General features: G+C 41.0%; 1 long non-coding RNA gene across 1 annotated transcript in view; it reads left to right on the top strand.

The window, feature by feature from the left end:
- The first annotated feature begins 1737 nt into the window (after positions 1-1737).
- LOC133255521 (uncharacterized) overlaps positions 1738-21490 on the top strand; it is a 42982-nt gene continuing 23229 nt past the window's right edge. The window contains exons 1-2 of the long non-coding RNA XR_009738958.1: positions 1738-1784; positions 5305-5421. This is a non-coding gene — a long non-coding RNA (uncharacterized LOC133255521). The remainder of the gene's footprint in view (positions 1785-5304; positions 5422-21490) is intronic.

Genomic DNA, 21490 nt, shown 5'->3' with positions numbered 1-21490 from the left:
TTAACTTATAAGTTAAAAAGGAAATATATGTAAGTTCAAAAAGGATTTAGATAAAATAGTATATCCATAGTGGTTTATAAAAGACGCCAAGGATGTTTATAACAAATATCCTCTTTTAAGATTGTAAATAAAACTGAAAAGTGAAGTGAAACTGAAAGTCACTCAGTCCTGTCTGACCTTTGTGACCCCGTGGACTATACAGTCCATGGAATTCTCTAGGTCAGAATACTGGAGTGGGTAGCCAGCCTTTCCCTTCTCCAGGGGATCTTCCCAACCCAAGGATTGAACCCAGTTCTTCCACATTGCAGGTGGATTCTTTACCAGCTGAGCCACGAGGGAAGCCCAAGAATACTGGAGTGGGTAGCATATCCCTTCTGCCCGACCCAGGAATCAAACCAGGTTCTCCTGTATTGCAGGTGGATTCTTTACCAACTGAGCTATCGGGGAAGCTGTCAATAAAAATAATCCATGTTTATTACTGAATATTTGGGAAAAAATTTAGAGCACACACACAAAAAAACCACCTACCATGGTCATACCATTAAATCTTCATCTACTGAAACTGACATGGGAGAAGCAGCCAGTCTCTTCCACAATAAGTAGCTGCAGAGATGATGGTTGGCCTGCAGGTAGGGAAAGTCTGATTCCTAGTGTGGAATTTCTCGAGAATTTTTCAGAAGGGTAGAGCATATGCCCACAGACACTGAAGCAGGGAGACAGTTGATCTAAGAAATCAAGTATCCAGGGCTAATGAGATAAGGATCATAAAACTTGGAATTAAAATCTGAGAATGACAGGAATAACAGAATGGGGGAAAAAAGAGTGGAAGGTGAAAAGAGAGGTGGGTTGATAGGTGAGATGAGTTCCAGAAATTTTGAGACTGAAACCATGTTTATTTTTCTGTTTTTTTAATTTTTATTTTTAATTATTTTCACTTACATTTTTAAAGACAGAGATTCTGACCTTTGTAGTAAGTCAGGTCACAGCATGAAATGGGATGTAAGAAAATAAGCCACAGGTTATTTATTCATTTTTTTAAAGATGAAAGACCTTACTTCTCCCAAAGCCAGGGGCTCTAAAAAAGCCAGAGCTGAGGCTGCTCACCAGCTGTGCTCGCCCCGAGCTGCTCACAGACCCACTGTGGCCATCACCCTACCCAGGTCTTCACTCTTCACTCTCTCCCACTTATCACAGGGTACCCAGGCTCCTCCGTGGAGTCAACAGCAGACCTGAATTTAGAACCTTGTTCTTCCAAGTGTGGTCCCTGGACCAAAGGCAGCATCCGGAGTCTTGTTAGAAATGCAGTCTCAGGCCTCACCCCAAACCTACTGAATCAGAACCCACATGTTAGCAAGATCCTCAGCTCTGTCCCTGGCTTCTCTTGCTTATGATTCCTGACACTTGGCCCTGGTAATCTTTGGAAAATATCTAATTCTTATGATCCAGACTTTGAACCCCCTCTCCCACCCTCAACTCCTTCTCTCCCCAGAGTCATCCATACCCAGCACGAGTCACTGACCGAACCACTTTCTACGATACTCGTGCTGGGGATACGGCAATGAACAAACATTCCCTACCTTCTTGGAGCTCACATTCTGGAGGAGGAAGTGTGCATGCTCAACCACTAAATAACGTCCAACTCTTTGCAACCCCATGGACTGTAGCCTGCCAGGCTCCTCTGTCCATGGGGTTTTCTAAGCAAGAATACTGGTCTGGGTTGTCATTTTCTTCTCCAGGAGATCTTCCTGATGCAGGGATCAAAGCCATATCTCCTGCATTGGCAGGTGGGTTCTTTACCTCTGAGCCACCAGGGAATCCTGAAGGAGGCGGATAGACTGATTTTTTTAAAAATAGGTAAAAAAGTGAAAAAGACGAAAAACAAACATAGCCTCTGTGAGATCACCTCTGCTCAAGCACTGAGGTCAGGGCTGGGTCCCCTGGGTAGAGATCTATTGCCTCTGGTCTGACTGACGTTCACCTCCACCCCCTCTGTGCTTGCCAAGAGATGACAAAGACCTTGCTGACCCCAGTGTTCAAATCTGGCATAAAAGATCAGTGCTCAGCAGCTCCCAGGGCAGATGGAAACAGTTTGACCTTGCCCAGCAACTGGCCCTTCTCCAATCGTCATTCCTCCTGGAGATAACCACATTTTTAAAGTTAACCACGTGCACATCTGTAAGGCAATCTATGGTACTTATTACCTTTTTTAATGAATGGGGTGTAACAGATCAGAGTTTTACAGACAGACCTAATAAGCAGGCCCACTTATTTTTCCAGTCATAAGATGGCTCCACAGCCTGCTTTGCTCTCTCTCTTAGGTCATTTCCGCACTCAGAGTTATAGATGTGGGAGGAGGAGGAGGCAGGCTGTCGTTTCTTAAGAGCCAAAGGTGACAGCAAGCTCAATCCCTGAGATGCCACCAAGCTGGTTTGATTTTTAAATTGGGACATACATACCAGGTTTCATTTTTTATAGATTTTATTATCATTATTTTTGTTCAGACAAAATAATTCAATGTCAGCTAATTTGGAGATTTTCTATCAAGAGAGAAGAAAAGCAGATTATAGTGAAATGAGGTTAAGCTGGAAAGGGAAGGAAGCAGAAGGAGTTTTTCCCCAGCACGAGTGCAGTCTCAGCCCAGACGCCTTCCTTCAGCCAGAATGAAAGAACAGTCTTATTCTCTCTCCTTCATAATCCCAGCCCAGTTTACTTTTTAAAATTCTGTAGCACGGCGTGTTTACAGAAATCCACCCAAGCATATGTAGTTATATTTCTTTCTTTCGGAAAGATTTCAATTTCATGGTTTCAAAAAGTTTACCTATAATGTCTCAGCCTACAGGAAATAGCTGTTTACATTCCTTTAGTTCTCCTAATCTTTTTCCACATATACACATACTTTTCACATGATTCGTATCATAGAGTATGTATGATTTCGTGTTTCTAATGGAGATTTTTTTTTTCAAGTCATCAAGGATGGCTTGAGACCCTATTCTCTAATTCTTACATTTCAAAAGAGAAGATTTTGATTTTAAAGTGATTTTAAGTTACTATAAAAACTGAGTTGCAAGAAATTTTTTAAAAGCTGAGTTGCAAAAAAGAAAAAAAAAATTGAGTTGCAAGAGTTGCTTCAAGTGGAGTAACTGTTAATTTAGTTTCTGAGAAGCCTCTACTGTAATTTCATTAAGTCATAATCTCCCTGTTTGTCTGATTCTGCCCTTTGCTCCATGTCCTTCATCTGCTGTTTCTAAGAATAAAATGCCACTGTGAACTTTATAAGAGAAAAACATTTCTTAGAGATTTCAAACAGAGAAAATGGAGACTATGAGCCTTGTGATCCAGAAGCGCAATCAATTCCCATCAGTTTGAACCAGAGGGAAGACAGCAGCAGTGCTGCTGCCTGAGAGACTGGACAATCCCGAGGCTCCAAGAGGCGCTCTGGAAGCAGATAGAGAAAGGGAAGAGGTTCTTGGAGACGGCATCGGCAGCTTCCTTTGTCTAGAACTTGTTAAAGTACCTCTTGTCAACTAAAAGTGTTAACCTGCATCTTGTTCTCTTTATGGATAAAATTAGAAGGGAAAAGACAGACTGGATGCCTTCCCTCTTTACTGTCGTCCAAGAAATAAAATGATGAAAGATCTCCCAGCTCCCTTATGACTTATGTGCAATAGAAAGGAGTAAAAAGCAAAGTTTAGCATATTATGCCATGTTCAAGACAAAAGCATTAACTTCAGAGGTGTAATATGGTGAATTTAAGTTGCATATTTTAAAAAGGGAAAGCAAAATGTAGTGTCATAGCCAGCCCCAAGGTTACCCAAAAGAATCTAACTAGGAAATGGAAAATCTAACCAATTTTATAATTTCTCTATTGCTGCTTAACAAATCACCCCCAAATTTAGTGACTTAAAATGACATTCCTTTTCAGTTTGGGGGAGTCAAGAATCTAGAGACGGCTTTGCTGGGTGGTTCTGGCTCCAGGTTTTCCATGAGAAGACTTGCTGGGGTTGAAGGACCCTCTCCAGCCTCACTCATGCACTGCTGTCTGGAGGCTTCAGTTCCTTGCTGGCTGTTCACAGAGTCAGACCTACAGATCTCTCTATCGGGCTGCTAAGCTTGCTCACAATAGGATGGCTAATCACATAGCTTCACTTCCACCATATTCTGTTCATTAGAAGACAATTTAGCTCCACACTCCAGGGGCAAGGAATTTACCTCTGCCTTTTAAGGGAAGGACATCAAAGAATCTGTGGATATATTTTTAAACTAGAGTACAGCAAATTTTTTAAATGGGGCAGCTGGAGGTATAAAGGGCTGCAGAGGGGATACCAGCTTCTAGAACAGAGCATAGAAGCTAGATATACGGGAAAGCCCAGCTCCTAACCTCACTACCACTCTCAGAAACTGAAGGTAGTCAGTCAAATCCTGAGGAGTGTCACCAACACTCCCAAATCTGGAGACAAATATATTGAGTGCATATGTACCTGTCTTTCATCTTCTGACTAAGGATGAGTGGAAATGGATATGGGGAGAAATGGATAAAATAGAGCAGGGGGCAATAGTGTTAACTCTCTCTGGCAAACATGAACAATTCGAGCTCCAGGATGAATTGGGGGAAAAAATCCCAAACCACAGTGTAGGGGCTTTGTCCACCCCTCCTCAGCATTCATAGTTACCATGTTTGCTTTTCAGGTTGCCAGTGGCAAGCACCTACAGCTCGGAGTGTCTTGTTTATTTCTGACCAGCAGAATGCACATGGCCTCTTGTGGAGCAGGCAGCAGTGCTGGGGAGTGAATGTCTCCTCCCAGCAAAGCTGACTGACAACCAGGGGCTCCTCCCTAGTGCATGCATGCTGACCCTGCTGTGTGCTCTGTGCTGTCTGCCAGAGTTCCTGTTGAACTCTCAGTAAGAACGCCACTTTCTGCTTTCCCCTGCCTGCCCTCCTGCATTCTTTCTCCCCTGACCAGTGCTTCTTGGGCTGCTGCTGCTGCTAAGTCGCTTCAGTCGTGTCCAACTCTGTGTGACCCCATAGACGGCAGCCCACCAGGCTCCCCCGACCCTGGGATTCTCCAGGCAAGAACACTGGAGTGGGTTGCCATTTCCTTCTCCAATGCATGAAAGTGAAAAGTGAAAGTGAAGTCGCTCAGCCGTGTCCAACTCTTAGCGACCCCATGGACTGCAGCCCACAAGGCTCCTCCATCCATGGGATTTTCCAGGCAGGAGTACTGGAGTGGGGTGCCGTTGCCTTCTCCAGTGCTTCTTGGGATCACCTCCCAAATGCAACCACTTCTACTCATTTCCTCCCCTCAGGTTCTGCTTCTGTGGAAACCCAACCTACAAACCACTGAAAAGAGTGCAATACCCTCTCAAATGAAGAGTGTGAACCCTGGCACAGAACAGTTAACAGAATCCCAGAAGAGAACCCAGGTAATGACAAAGATAGTGTAACAACTGTTATCTATATTATGATTCCATTTTTATGAAAGTTTACCCTTGCTCTCCATCCAGCCAACCAGCTCTCTATCCCTTCTTCTCTTATTCACCTGATTCTATAGACATGCATAAAAAGATGTCTCAGTTCAGTTCAGTTCAGTCACTCAGTCGTGTCTGACTCTTTGGGACCCCATGAATTGCAACACACCAGGCCTCCCTGTCCATCACCAACTCCCAGAGTTCACTCAGGCTCACGTCCATCAAGTCAGTGATGCCATCCAGCCATCTCATCCTCTGTCGTCCCCTTCTCCTCCTGCCCCCAATCCCTCCCAGCATCAGAGTCTTTTCCAATGAGTCAACTCTTCGCATGAGGTGGCCAAAGTACTGGAGTTTCAGCTTTAGCATCATTCCTTCCAAAGAACACCCAGGACCGATCTCCTTCAGAATGGACTGGTTGGATCTCCTTGCAGTCCAAGGGACTCTCAAGAATCTTCTCCAACACCACAGTTCAAAAGCATCAATTCTTTGGTGCTCAGCTTTCTTCACAGTCCAACTCTCACATCCATACATGACCACTGGAAAAACCATAGCCTTGACTAGATGGACCTTTGTTGGCAAAGTAATGTCTCTGCTTTTGAATATGCTATCTAGGTTGGTCATAACTTTTCTTCCAAGGAGTAAGCGTCTTTTAATTTCATGGCTGCAGTCACCATCTGCAGTGATTTTGGAGCCCAAAAAAATAAAGTCTGACACTTTATTATTTTAGAAAGATGTCTAAAATCATGCTTTTCTAATGTTAACTCTAATTATCTCTAGATGGTGCAGCCCAGGGCTTTTTTTACCTTTATATATAACTTTTTCCATAGTACGTATGTTCTTTATAACTAGCACATGCCATTTTAATGAAAACAGTAGTGATTTTTTTTCCTTTAAACAACAAAGACAAGAAACAGATAACCAAGAGGTGGGTAGGGGTGGTTTATACGAGACAGTGTGACTATAGATGACTGTGATGTTCTTTTGTGAGGTTTTTAAACTTTTAGTGAGAAATTAATTCCTCTTCCTCATCCCTATCAAATCAGTAATGAGTTTTTAAACTGAAAATACATGCTGTTTGTAAAAGACAGCAAAATAGCAAAATAGGTAATTTTATTTATTAAAAGGCAGAGAGGACTCTTCTTTAATGTAGTTCACTGGTAAATTGGCCAAACCTTTCAGTAAGGTAAATTAACAATATAAAGCAGAGGTCTTAAAAAGTATCTATCTTAAAAAATATGTTTTTGATCCAGTAATCTGCTTCTGTGTATTTAGTCCTAGGCAGTGTTTCCCAGAGCATGGTCCTGGCATCAGAGTCTCCTGGACTTACCCAAAGTTGGTGGAATAAAGATATTTGAACATATCTGGATCAGCATCTTTGATTCAGACTGAGATGTGGGAATTTTGAGTTCACAAAGTCTCCTGATAGTTCTTTTTTCCTTTTAGCCTTGCAGGGGAGGCAACTTGTGGAACCTTAGTTCTCTGACCAAGTATTGAACCCAGGTCACTGCAGTGAAAGCTCTGGGTCCTACCCATTGGACCACCAGGGAATCTCCCTAATAATTCTTTATTCTCTTATATCATTTTTTAAAATTTTTAACTTTTTAATTTGTAATTGGGTATAGCCCATTAACAATGTTGGGATAGTTTCAGATGGACAGCAAAAGGACTAAGCCATATATTCACATGTATCCATTCTCCCCCAAACTCCCCTCCCATCCAGGCTGCCACATCACACTGAGCAGAGTTCCACCTTCCCCTGATAATTCTTATATACCTTGAAGCTTCAGCACCACTTGCCTGGGCAAATGAGAGTCAGTCCCTAACGTTTATTGAGTTCCATGAGGAACTGGGCTCCATTCTCTGCACTGAGGACACAGCAGTAAATAACACAGAAAAATTCTTGGTGCTGGTGGAACTAATTTTTCTTACTCAAAAAGTTTATATTAGTGTGTCATTATGGATTATTTATGTTTTGATATAATAATATTTCAAAGATGGCATGGAAAACTGTTCACCAGGTGTTGTCAGAGGAAAATAGCTAAGGTTACTTTTATTAAATATATGTATACATTGATAAAAAGACTAAAGGAAATATCAATATACAAAAATACTAATCTTGATTACCTCTGGAAAACCTGAGTATAGATTATTTTTATTTCTTCTTCATACTTTGTAATATTTTCTAAATTTCTAGAATAAATGTGATTTACTGACATAACCAAAAGAAATGTTTTTAAAGTCCATTTAAACACCAGAGGAAATGGGAATTTTCCAATGCTGTCTTTTCAAATAAATTTTGATTTACTAATATTAATACACAATTTCTTTCACTTAAAAATTAAACCTTAAAACTTTTTTCCCCCAGCCCCACTGCCGGTGTCTCTTTAGGAGCCCTTCTGCCCCATTTTCTGAGCAGGCAGGGAACTCCTGAGAGGTGGGTCCTGGCTTGCTTTGCCTGTATCGTCAGCAGCACCCAGGATGCTGGGCGGGACTGGGGGTTTGTAGGGTATCTTAGAACATTTGGTTCCATTTCTGGAGCTATTTCATCTTCAATTGCAATCTTACTTAAGGAGATGAGCTTTCAAATTCTCAGGGAAAGGAAGGTGTTTGACTAGCTGATGAACCCAGAGTACTTCGCAGCTCTAATGAACGGAGAACTCAAGAAGAGTCTAGATTTTTTTTCTTAAATTTTTACCTTTGTTGCTTTTTCTGTATTTCAAATGTGATATATAATTGTCATGGGAAAATATTAGAGAAATACAGAAATAGAAAGAGAAAATTAGCCATAATTTCAGCTCTGCCCCCCACCCCTAAGATAACTACCTTAAAGTATTTGTTTATGTTTTTTCAGATTATTCATAGATGTGTGTATACACATATATATGTACATGCACCCATATAAATCATACATATCATATTTTATGTATGGATTATATATATATACACACACACACATATATATACATATAATTTTATTTTATTTACTTTAATCCTTTACATACTGGGGCTTCCCTGATAGCTCAGTTGGTAAAGAATCTGCCTGCAATGCAGGAGACCCCGGGTTGATTCCTGGGTAGGGAAGATCCGCTGGAGAAGGGATAGGCTACTCACGCCAATGTTCTTGGGCTTCCCTTGTGGCTCAGCTAGTAAAGGCTCTGCCTGCAATGCAAGAGACCTGGGTCCAATCCCTGGGCTGGGAAGATCCCCTGGAGAAGGGAAAGGTTACCCACTCCAGTGTTCTGGCCTAGAGAATTCCATGGACCCCCATGGGGTTGCAAAGAGTTGGACACACTTTCACTTCACTTTACATACTATTTGGACCTTGCTATTTCCTATTACTGAGTATCTTTCATATCATTTTATGGAGATCCACTTCCACTTCTTTGTAATGGCTGTATATATTATACTGGATGGACATATGCTGATTTATTTTTAAATTCCTCTTATTTAATCTTTTTTACATTATATTTTATAATTGATTACTGCTGATATGTAAGAAACTTACTGATTTGACCTGCTTATAGTTATACCTGGCCTCCTTACTCATACCCCTCAGTAGACCTCATTGTTTTTTCCTTTGATTGCCTGAAATTTTATATCACTGTCATTAAGAGATCATGACACCTTTGTCAACTTCTTTTCAGTATTTCTCTTCCAATTTCTTCCTGTTGTCCTATACTTGGCTGAGACCTCCAGAAATGTGATAAATATCACTGAGTGGTAACTATCCCTATAATTTAGGTAAAAGTTGATCTTTGGGTTCTAGGATTATTAAGCTAATTAACCTGTATGTATCAAGTCTGTCTGTTCAAGCACTCCCTTGCTGTTTCTTAACTTGTTGATGTACCCAGGGGATATGGAATTCAAGGTGGACGTTTTCAACTGCAGGCAGCAGAGGCAGAGTGAGAAGGTGATGGATGCACTTTTGTAGGGGGTACTCACTTATGGTTTCCAGCCTCAGACATATTCCTGTTCTATCTGCAATTTCCTATTTTTGCTAACTTCTGTCACCAGAGAAGAAAAATAATTAGGAACCCTCATATTCTGCTCTTTTCATGTCTGTCCTGTCCCCAGAAAACTTTCCTCCTAGCTGGACGGTGATAACTTGGGAAGGTAGAGTTGCTGCATCAAGTAAGTTGTAGAGGACTTAATTGGATACTAGTGTCCCTCCAGGTTTTGGTGGGAGGGATAACTGAACCTAAAGACTTTGGTAGACTTACTGATACTGTTAAGCCAGTATAGAAAGTTGCTTTAAATTAAGTGAGGGAGATGGTTAATTTAAAAAAAATTTTTTTTTCCATTTAATCTAAAAATAAAGCTAGAAAACTGGAATTATTATGGCTTCAGGGGAAAAAAAGCAAAAACTGTTTGAGGTCAGCACAATTCTATCAATAACCAAGTTAAAAAGTTGGAAAGTTATGCTGTTTTTACTTAGCCTCATCTTGTTCTCAGTAATTGCTTCCTTTCAACCATAAAGTTGTTTAGTGTAGGAGAGATATTCCAAAGCTTCTCTTTATATTCACTGCTGCAGGATCCCATTTTAGCATAATTACAGTCTTGGAGTTGCAGAGACAGGCTCACTCTATCTAACTGTGCAGCTGGCTTTCTCAAATGACAATGGGATGCTCACCAGCTTAGCGAAGTCCAAGGCTATGCACCAGGGGGAGGCCCTCATGCTGAAATTTTGCCCTTGCTTTGTGTGTATTTCCTCCATGAAAATGGGGAAATGGTTTAGAATTATAAAAAGCACAGTTTTTATTCTCTTGGAGCTTTTTAAAGGGATACACTTAGCTTTAAATGCAGATTTCAGAATCCTAAATCAGAGATCGAATTCATCTTTACATCTCAGACTGCCATTTCAGAGCAAACACAACAAAACAGAAAAATGAATTTTGTAGTACTTATCGCCTTGTCCTTCCTCTTATATTTCTCTTTTCTTTTTGCAAGAAAACTGAAGAAAGTCTAACTATGCTTGCCTTCTTTACCTGCAAGGTACTTTCCTATTCAGCTTGCTTATTTTCTGTAGAAATTCTTTAGATGATTTGATAACCAATAACTATTCACACTCAACACTCAGTTATCTCTTTAGAGACTTCTGCTTATATATATTTTGATTTCCCTGCTTCTCAGTAAGAGCAGGGCCCTTCTGGGTGAACACAGCTCACCCAGATACATTGTCCTCTGCCCCCAAGTTCCATACAGTCTTCCTTCACACAAATTGTTGCATTCATCCCTTTTCTATTTCACGTAGCATAACCTTAGTTCAGGTCTTTATATCTCTTTCCTCATTTATTACAGAAGCTTCCAAAATGGTCCATCTACTTCTAGGCTGTCTCTATCCAACTTTTAAAGGTTTCAAATCAAACTTTTGGTAGAACCATTCAAAGAGGAATGAACAAAACAGGCATACACCATCCATTTTGTATCAGGTGCCAAAAGCGACACTTGGAGTACATGGGTGAGAGATGCTGTCGTGAGTGGGCTTTTTGTTCTGATCCAATGATGTCTTTTCTAGCTCAGAGACAGGCTCCATATATGAGACCAGATCAGTCGCTCAGTCATGTCCGACTCTTTGCAACCCCATGAATCGCAGCACGCCAGGCCTCCCTGTCCATCACCAACTCCCGGAGTTCACTCAGAATCACGTCCATCGAGTCAGTGATGCCATCCAGCCATCTCATCCTCTGTCGTCCCCTTCTCCTCCTGCCCCCAATCCCTCCCAGCATCAGAGTCTTTTCCAATGAGTCAACCCTTCGCATGAGGTGGCCAAAGTACTGGAGTTTCAGCTTTAGAATCATTCCTTCCAAAGAAATCCCAGGGCTGATCTCCTTCAGAATGGACTGGTTGGATCTCCTTGCAGTCCAAGGGAATCTCAAGAGTCTTCTCCAACACCACAGTTCAAAAGCATCAATTCTTCGGTGCTCAGCCTTCTTCACAGTCCAACTCTCACATCCATACATGACCACAGGAAAAACCATAGCCTTGACTAGATGGACCTTTGTTGGCAAAGTAATGTCTCTGCTTTTGAATGTGCTGTCTAGGTTGGTCATAACTTTCCTTCCAAGGAGTAAGCGTCTTTTAATTTCATGGCTGCAGTCACCATCTGTAGTGATTTTGGAGCCCAGAAAAATAAAGTCTGACACTGTTTCCACTGTTTCCCCATCTATTTCCCATGAAGTGGTGGGACCGGATGCCATGAGCTTCGTTTTCTGAATGTTGAACTTTAAGCCAACTTTTTCACTCTCCACTTTCACTTTCATCAAGAGGCTTTTGAGTTCCTCTTCACTTTCTGCCATAAGGGTGGTGTCATCTGCATATCTGAGGTTATTGATATTCCTCCCGGCAATCTTGATTCCAGCTTCTGTTTCTTCCAGTCCAGTGTTTCTCATGATGTACTCTGCATATAAGTTAAATAAACAGGGTGACAATATACAGCCGTGACGAACTCCTTTTCCTATTTGGAACCACTCTGTTGTTCCATGTCCAGTTCTAACTGTTGCTTCCTGACCTGCATACAAATTTCTCAAGAGGCAGATCAGGTGGTCTGGTATTCCCATCTCTTTCAGAATTTTCCACAGTTTATTGTGATCCACACAGTCAAAGGCGTTGGCATAGTCAATAAAGCAGAAATAGATGCTTTTCTGGAACTCTCTTGCTTTTTCCATGATCCAGCAGATGTTGTCAACTTGATCTCTGGTTCCTCTGCCTTTTCTAAAACCAGCTTGAACATCAGGAATTTCACGGTTCACATATTGCTGAAACCTGGCTTGGAGAATTTTGAGCATTACTTTACTAGCGTGTGAGATGAGTGCAATTGTGCGGTCGTTTGAGCATTCTTTGGCATTGCCTTTCTTTGGGATTGGAATGAAAACGGACCTTTTCCAGTCCTGTGGCCACTGCTGAGTTTTCCAAATTTGCTGGCATTATGAGTGCAGCAGTTTCACAGCATCATCTTTCAGGATTTGGAATAGCTCAACTGGAATTCCATCACCTCCACTAGCTTTGTTCGTAGTGATGCTTTCTAAGGCCCACTTGACTTCACATTCCAGGATGTCTGGCTCTAGGTGAGTGATCACACCATCGTGATTATCTGGGTCGTCAAGATCTTTTTTGTACAGTTCTTCTGTGTATTCTTGCCATCTCTTCTTAATATCTTCTGCTTCTGTTAGGTCCATACCATTTCTATCCTTTATCGAGCCCATCTTTGCATTAAATGTTCCTTTGGTATCTCTGATTTTCTTGAAGAGATCCCTAGTCTTTCCCATTCTGTTGTTTTCCTCTATTTCTTTGCATTGATTGCTGAGGAAGGCTTTCTTATCTCTTCTTGCTATTCTTTGGCACTCTGCATTCAGATGCTTATATCTTTCCTTTTCTCCTTTGCTTTTCACTTCTCTGAAAAGCAAAGAAGGGCCTCCTCTAGGCCCTCCTGCGTGGGCACAGGAGGGCCTAGAGGAGCTATCCCACGTTAAAGGTCAGGAAGGGCGGCGGTGAGGAGATACCCCTCATCCAAGGTAAGGAGCAATGGCTGCACTTTGCTGGAGCAGCCGTGAAGACATACCCCACGCCCAAGGTAAGAGAAACCCAAGTAAGACGGTAGGTGTTGCAAGAGGGCATCAGAGAGCAAACACACTGAAACCATACTCACAGAAAACTAGTCAATCTAATCACACTAGGACCACAGCCTTGTCTAACTCAATGAAACTAAGCCATGCCCATGGGGCCACCCAAGACGGGCAGGTCATGGTGGAGAGATCTGACAGAATGTGGTCCACTGGAGAAGGGAATGGCAAACCACTTCAGTATTCTTGCCTTGAGAACCCCATGAACAGTACGAAAAGGCAAAATGATAGGATACTGAAAGAGGAACTCCCCAGGTCAGTAGGTGCCCAATATGCTACTGGAGATCAATGGAGAAATAACTCCAGAAAGAATGAAGGGATGGAGCCAAAGCAAAAAGAATACCCAGCTGTGGATGTGACTGGTGATAGAAGCAAGGTCCAATGCTGTAAAGAACAATAGTGCATAGGAACCTGGAATGTCAGGTCCATGAATCAAGGCAAATTGGAAGTGGTCAAACAAGAGATGGCAAGAGTGAATGTCGACATTCTAGAAATCAGCGAACTAAAATGGACTGGAATGGGTGAATTTAACTCAGATGACCATTATATCTACTACTGCGGGCAGGAATCCCTCAGAAGAAATGGAGTGGCCATCATGGTCAACAAAAGAGTCCAAAATGCAGTACTTGGATGCAATCTCAAAAACGACAGAATTATCTCTGTTCGTTTCCAAGGCAAACCATTAAATATCACAGTAATCCAAATCTATGCCCCAACCAGTAAAGCTGAAGAAGCTGAAGTTGAATGGTTCTATGAAGACCTACAAGACCTTTTAGAACTAACACCCAAAAAAGATGTCCTTTTCATTATAGGGGACTGGAATGCAAAAGTAGGAAGTCAAGAAACACCAGGAGTGACAGGCAAATTTGGCCTTGGAATATGGAATGAAGCAGGGCAAAGACTAATAGAGTTTTGCCAAGAAAATGCACTGGTCATAACAAACACCCTCTTCCAACAACACAAGAGAAGACTCTATACATGGACATCACCAGATGGTCAACACCGAAATCAGATTGATTATATTCTTTGCAGCCAAAGATGGAGAAGCTCTATACAGTCATCAAAAACAAGACCAGGAGCTGACTATGGCTCAGACCATGAACTCCTTATTGCCAAATTCAGACTGAAATTGAAGAAAGTAGGGAAAACCACTAGACCATTCAGGTATGACCTAAGTCAAATCCCTTATGATTATACAGTGGAAGTGAGAAATAGATTTAAGGGCCTAGATCTGATAGATAGAGTGCCTGATGAACTATGGAATGAGGTTCATGACATTGGACAGGAGACAGGGATCAAGTCCATTCCCATGGAAAAGAAATGCAAAAAAGCAAAATGGCTGTCTGGGGAGGCCTTACCATATATCAGTGTTTCTCAAATACCAGTCATTTTTGATTGTTCCAACTGGGGTGAGAAAGAGGATACTGTCATCCAGTATGTAGAGGCCCGGGATGATGCCAAGCGTCCCACAATGTCCAGGACAGCTCCCTCAGACAGAAACAGTACGATACCGAGTGTCAGTGGTGCCAGTGGTGCCCATGTTAATAGCTAATTCATTAACTGTTCCCTCAGTTCAATGCCGCCAGCTCCATGTAATCCACTCCTACTCAGTCTCCAAAGCTGACTTCAACTCCATCTCTCCCAGTTCCCTCCCTGAATTCCTGCAGTACTTCTGGTCTGGAGCATTTCCTGCGTGTGTATCGTTTTCCTTTGTAGATAGTGCTCTACGTCCCTTGTACCCATCTTGTCAGGGTGTTGCCACTGCAAGTCACTGGTCCCCATTCTACTTAATTCCTCCATTTTAACCAGAATTAAGTGTGAAGTTCAGTGATGTAAACACTTTCTTACTGCTGTGCAACCATCACCACCAACCATCTCCAGAACTCTTTTCGTTTTGTTTCGTTTTGCCCCTCCACACTGCCTGTGGGATCTTAGTTCCCTGACCAGGAATTAAATCTAGGTCCTCCCTTGGCAATGAAAGCTGGAGTCCTAACCCCTGAATCACCAGGGTATTCCCCAGAACTCTTTTCCTCTTGCAAAACTTAAACTCTATAAAAAATAGAAATGCATTAAAAAAAAAAAAAAAGCTCCCTTTTCTTCTTTCCTCCACTCCCTAGCAACCATTATTCTATTTTCTGTCTCTATAAATTTGACTACTGTAGGTAGCCCATAAGAGGAGATTTGCAAGATTTGTCCTTTTGTGACTGGCTTATTTCACTTAGCATAATATCTTCAAGGTTCATCCATGTTGTAGCATGTGTCAAAATTTCTTACTTTTTAAAGGCTGAATAATTTTCCATTGTATGGGAATGAAGTCAAAGTTGCTCAGTCGTGTCCAACTCTTTACTACACCATGGACTATAAAGTCCATGGAATTCTCTAGGCCAGAATACTGGAGTGGGCAGCCTTTCCCTTCTCCAGGGGATCTTCCCAACCCAGGGATCAAACCCAGATCTCTGGCATTGCAGGAAGATTCTTCACCAGCTGAGCCACCAGAGAAGCCCTTCCATTTTTTACCACATGTTGTTATCCATTCATCCCTCAGTGAACACTTGGGTTGCTTCTACCATTGGCGAAGGAATAAGGGCTTCCCTGGTGGCTCAGTGGTAAATAACCCACCTACCAATGCAGAAGACGCTGGTTCCATCCCTAATCCAGGAAGATCCCCTGGAGAAGGAAATGGCACCCCAATCTAATATTCTTGCCTGGCAGGCTATAGTCCATGGGGTCGCAAAGAGTCAGACATAACTGAGTGACTTTCACATTGGGAATAAAGCTGCTATGAACATACATAAAAATCTGTTCAAGTCTCTGCTTTCATTTCTTTTGGGTATATACTCAGAAATGGAATTGCTAGATCATGTGGTAATGCTATTTTTAATTTTTTGAGGGATTGCCATACTGTTTTTCACAGCGGCTGCACCATTCAACATTCCCTGAAACAATGACAAGGGTTCCAGTTTCTCTACATCCTTCACAACATGTATTTTTTTCTGTTTTGTTTCATTTTTTAATAACCATCATAACGAGTGTGACTTATTATCTTATTGTGGTTTTGCTTGGCACTTCCCTAATCACTAATGATATTGAACATTCTTGCATATGCTTAACTGACCATTTGTATATTTTCTTGGACAAGTGTCTGTGCAAATCTTTTCCCCATTTTTAAATCAGGTTCTTTATTTTGTTGTTGTTGAATTATAATAGTTCTTTATATAATTTAGATATCAATCCCTTATCAGATACACAATTTGCAGATATTTTCTGCCATTCTGTGGGTTGCCTTTTCACTCTGTTGATAGAGTCCTTTGATGCACAAATATTTTTAATTTTGAAGAAGTTCAGTTTATTTATATTTTTTCTTTTGCTGCTTGTGTTTTTAGTTTCACATTGTCAAATTCTGTGTCATGGAAATTTTTCTCAGTTTTTTTCTAACAGTTTTATGGGTTTAGCTCTTATGTTTAGGTCTCTGATTCATTTTGAGTGAATTTTTATATACGGTGTAAGATAAGGGTTCAGTTTCATTCTTTTGCATATGGATGTCTAGTTTAACAACACCACTGATTGAAAAATCTGTCCTTTCCCCATTCAGCATCCTTGGTCTTGGCATCCTTGTTGAAAATCGTTTGACTATATATGAGAGGATTTATTTCTGAGTTCTATATTCTGTTTCATTGGTTTATATGTCTGTCATGATTCCAATAATCACACTGTTTTGATTACTGGGATTTTGTAGAAAGTTTTGAAATCAGGAAATGTGAGACCTCCAACTTTTTTCTTTTTTTTTCAAGATCATTTAACTATTTGGAGTCTCTTGAAATCCCACATGAATTTTAGGATGAATTTTTCTATTTATGAAAATAATGTAGTTGGAATCTTGATAGAGATTGTGTTGAATCTGGGATACCACTTTGAGTAGTACTGATGTCTTAACAATATCACACCTTCCAATCGATGTATACTGGATGGCTTTTCATTTACTTGTGTCTTCTTTAATTTCTTTCAACAACATTTTATAGTTTTCACAGTAGAAGTCAATTGATTCTTTGTAAAAGAAGTTATTTTTTCAAACAATATAATAATGGTAATGGAAATTTTAAACTAGAAATTATTCATTCTAAATCTCACTTCGCAAGAAACCATTTGGCTTCGTTTTCACCCATTTTCTTATCATCTTACCTGCATATATATATATATATATATATATATAGAGAGAGAGAGAGAGAGAGAGAGAGAGAGAGAGAGAAAGAGAGAGAGAGAGATCATTGTAAAGCAGTCATTTCGTGAATCCAATTTTGAACCCTGGTTTTTACTTATTACTATACCCTATTCATTTTCCATATAGTCATGTAGTCATGTATGGATGTGAAAGTTGGACTATAAAGAAAGCTGCGTGACGAAGAATTGATGCTTTTGAACTGTAGTGTTGGAGAAGACTCTTGAGAGTCCCTTGGACTGCAAGGAGATCCAACCAGTCCATCTTAAAGGAAATCAGTCCTGAATATTCATTAAAAGGACTGATGCTGAAGCTGAAACTCCAGTACTTTGGCCACCTGATGTGAAGAACTGACTCATTTGAAAAGACCCTGATGCTGGGAAAGATTGAAGGTGGGAGGAGAAGGGGACGGCAGAGGATGAGATGGTTGGATGGCATCACCGACTCAATGGATGTGAGTTTGAGTAAACTCCAGGAGTTGGTGATGGACAAGGAGTCCTGGCGTGCTGCAGTCCATGGGTTCACAAAGAGTCAGACACGACTGAGTGACCAAACTGAACTGAACTGATTCCTTTTCCATGTTGTCATATAGTCATTTTAGCAGATTCTGAGGATGCTATATCAAAAGTGAACTCTATCTAGAAGGGGGGAAGAACAGTAGGGTTTTTTAATTTCATGAAGTAGCAAAAACAAATCCTTCCTTAGCAAATTGAAAGCAAGAGATTTAGAGATTCTCCTTGGGAAACTCTCTTACTGCTCAAATGAAAGTAGTCAAAAATTAAGAAAATATATTCACTGACTTTACCAGTGCTATCTCTGACCGGGAGCTGACTGTGGCTCAGATCATGAACTACTTATTGCCAAATTCAGACTTTAATTGAAGAAAGTAGGGTAAACAACTAGACCATTCATGTATGACCTAAATCAAATCCCTAACGATTATACTGTGAAAGTGAGAAATAGATTTAAGGGACTAGATCTGATACAGTGCCAGATGAACTATGGATGGAGGTTTGTGACATTGTATAGGAGACAGGGAGCAAGACCATCCCCAAGAAAAAGAAATGCAAAAAAGCAAAATGGTTGTCTGAGGAGGCCTTACAAATAGCTGTGAATAGAAGAGAAGCAAAAAGCAAAGGAGAAAAGGAAAGATATACCCATTTGAATGCAGGGTTCCAAAGAATAGCAAGGAGAGATAAGAAAGCCTTCCTCAGCGATCAGTGCAAAGAAATAGAGGAAAACAATAGAATGGAAAAGACTAGAGATCTCTTCAAGAAAATTAGAGCTACCAAGGGAATATTACATGCAAAGATGGGGTCAATAAAGGACAGAAATGGTATGGACCTAACAGAAGCAGAAGATATTAAGAGGTGGCAAGAATACACAGAAGGACTGCACAAAAAAAGATCTTCACAACCCAGAAAATCACAATGCTGTGAAAGTGCTGCACTCAATGTGCCAGCACATTTGGAAAACTCAGCAGTGGCCACAGGGCTGAAAAGGTCAGTTTTCATTCCAATCCCAAAGAAAGGCAATGCCAAAGAATGCTCAAACTACCACACAATTGCACTCATCTCACATGCTAGTAAAGTAATGCTCAAAATTCTCCAAGCCAGGCTTCAGCAATATGTGAACCGTGAACTTCCAGATGTTCAAGCTGGTTTTAGAAAAGGCAGAGGAAACAGAGATCAAACTTGCCAACATCCACTGGATCACTGAAAAAGCCAGAGTTCCAGAAAAATGTCTACTTCTGCTTTATTGACTATGCCAAAGCCTTTGACTGTGTGCATCACAACAAACTATGGAAAATTCTTCAAGAGATGGGAATACCAGACCACCTGACCTACCTCTTGAGAAATCCATATGCAGGTCAGGAAGCAACAGTTAGAACTGGTCATGGAACAGCAGACTGGTTCCAAATAGGAAAAGGAGTACGTCAAGGCTGTATTGTCACCGTACTTATTTAACTTATATGCAGAGTACATCATGAGAAATGCTTGGCTGGAGGAAGCACAAGCTGGAATCAAGATTGCCAGGAGAAATATCAATAACCTCAGATATGCAGATGACACCACCCTTATGGCAGAAAATGAAGAAGAACTAAAGAGCCTCGTGATGAAAGTGAAAGATGAGAGTGAAAAAGTTGGCTTAAAGCTCAACATTCAGAAAACGAAGATCATGGCATCTGGTCCCATCACTTCATGGCAAATAGATGGAGAAACAGTGGAAACAGTGTCAGACTTTATTTTCTTGGGCTCCAAAGTCACTGCAGATGGTGACTGCAGCCATGAAATTAAAAGACACTTACTCTTTGGAAGAAAAGTTATGGCCAACCTAGACAGCATATTAAAAAGTGGAGATATTAATTTGCCAACAAAGGTCCATCTAGTTAAAGCTATGGTTTTTCCAGTAGTCATGTATGGATGGGAGAGTTGGACTATAAAGAAGGCTGAGCACTGAAGAATTGATGCTTTTGAACTGTGGTGTTGGAGAAGACTCTTGAGAGTCCCTTGGATTGCAAGGACATCCAACCAGTCCATCCTACAGGAAATCAGTCCTGAGTATTCATTGGAAGGACTGATGTTGAAGGTGAAACGCCAATACTTTGGCCACCTGATGCGAAGAGCTGACTCATTTGAAAAGACCCTGATGCTGGGAAAGATTGAAGGAGAAAGGAGAAGGGGACGACAGAGGATGAGATGGTTGGATGCCATCACTGACTCAATGGACATGGGTTTGAGCAATCTCCGGTAGTTGTTGATGGACAGGGAGGCCTGGCGTGCTGCAGTCCATGGGGTCGCAAAGAGTCAGACATGACTGAGTGACTGAACTGGACCCTAACTTTAAAATGTAGCATTTAACATTTGGAATTTTTCTTGAAATAAAAGTCCCAAAGCAATAAGAATATTTATTAGCTACACTTATTACAGTGGATAATTGAAATATTTATATCCATCTGTAACTTTTAGTTACTCTGTTTTCAATAGCTGAAATTCACAGAAATTCTGTGAAACTGGATAAAATTCCAATAGCTGTTTTCCTAAATATGAAGAGCCATTTTAGTCGCATTTGACTTTATCACCTTTCTTGGAATGAAAAACTAAGCTGACAGTGTCAAATGTTGAACTGGGAGGCATGAATTGGTAAAGACAGGTTTGGGAAGACTTGCTGTGCCAAAGTTTATAATCAGAGTAGCGAACATGCCCCTACAGTGAAAGCAGCCTGTCTCCTAGAATTACTGTCCTCAGGTAGTTAGAAGGAGCCTGTACATACTTGATTACACCAATGAAAATCCACTGTTTCACCTCTCCTTTTACAACATTTATGCCATTTCTTGGATGAATTTAAGGACTGATGAAATATAAGCACGGATCTTGGATTCTTCCTTTCTCTGGCTGTGTGCCACCCGCCCCCTTTTCACTTTTCCTTAGGGACCGTGCGTTTCTAATCAGTTACTAACAATGTTATAGACAAAAATTCTCCCAAGTTTTTCTCCTCCTTCTTCCCCACCTCCTCCTTTACCATCATCGTTATCATCGATTCTTACTCCAGTTTTCAAGCTATTGTCTTAATTATGTCACATTTTTCTGCTAGTACCACTTTCTCCAGGTTCAGAAATTGAAACCTGCGTAAAGCAATCGCAGTGTTCCTTTTAACTGACTTTTTGTTTTTGCTTTCCCACTCAGTTAAAGATTGAATATTTTTTTTAAACTGACAGTCTGGAACAAAAACTTTTTTTTTAAACTCCTAGTGACCAGCCCTGAAAGATCTGAGATTTAACTTAAGAGGTAAAAATAACAAACATGCCCACTGAGTAGCTCCTGGAGAACTGGTTGGTTTAACTTTTCAGGTTGGCTGCCCACGGCGGTCTGCTTCCACCTGTGGGGCACGCGCACCTCACTGCAGAGTTCAGAACGCACACACTCTAGCCAGTCACTATCAACGTGCATGAGGGGAGTAGACAGCTCCATTAGGCAATGTCAAAGAAAATAAATGTGTCCAAATTACTAGCCAGAAATGCTTAGTAAGCATCAGATAGATGGGTTCTGCTTTCCAAATTATTAAGTGGACTATTCAGAAGTACTGAAACATTAATTTTTCATTGCAGATTGTTGACCAGAAGCCAGGGACAGCTGTCTTCCTGTAATGGTCCACAGTGAGGCCCACAGAACTTTTCCCTTCAGTGTTC

The sequence above is a fragment of the Bos javanicus genome, chromosome 10 (assembly GCF_032452875.1).
Source record: "Bos javanicus breed banteng chromosome 10, ARS-OSU_banteng_1.0, whole genome shotgun sequence".
NCBI classification, from domain to species: domain Eukaryota; kingdom Metazoa; phylum Chordata; class Mammalia; order Artiodactyla; family Bovidae; genus Bos; species Bos javanicus.
The sequence above is the reverse complement of the archived record's forward strand: the minus strand, read 5'-3'. Positions and strand labels throughout refer to the sequence as shown.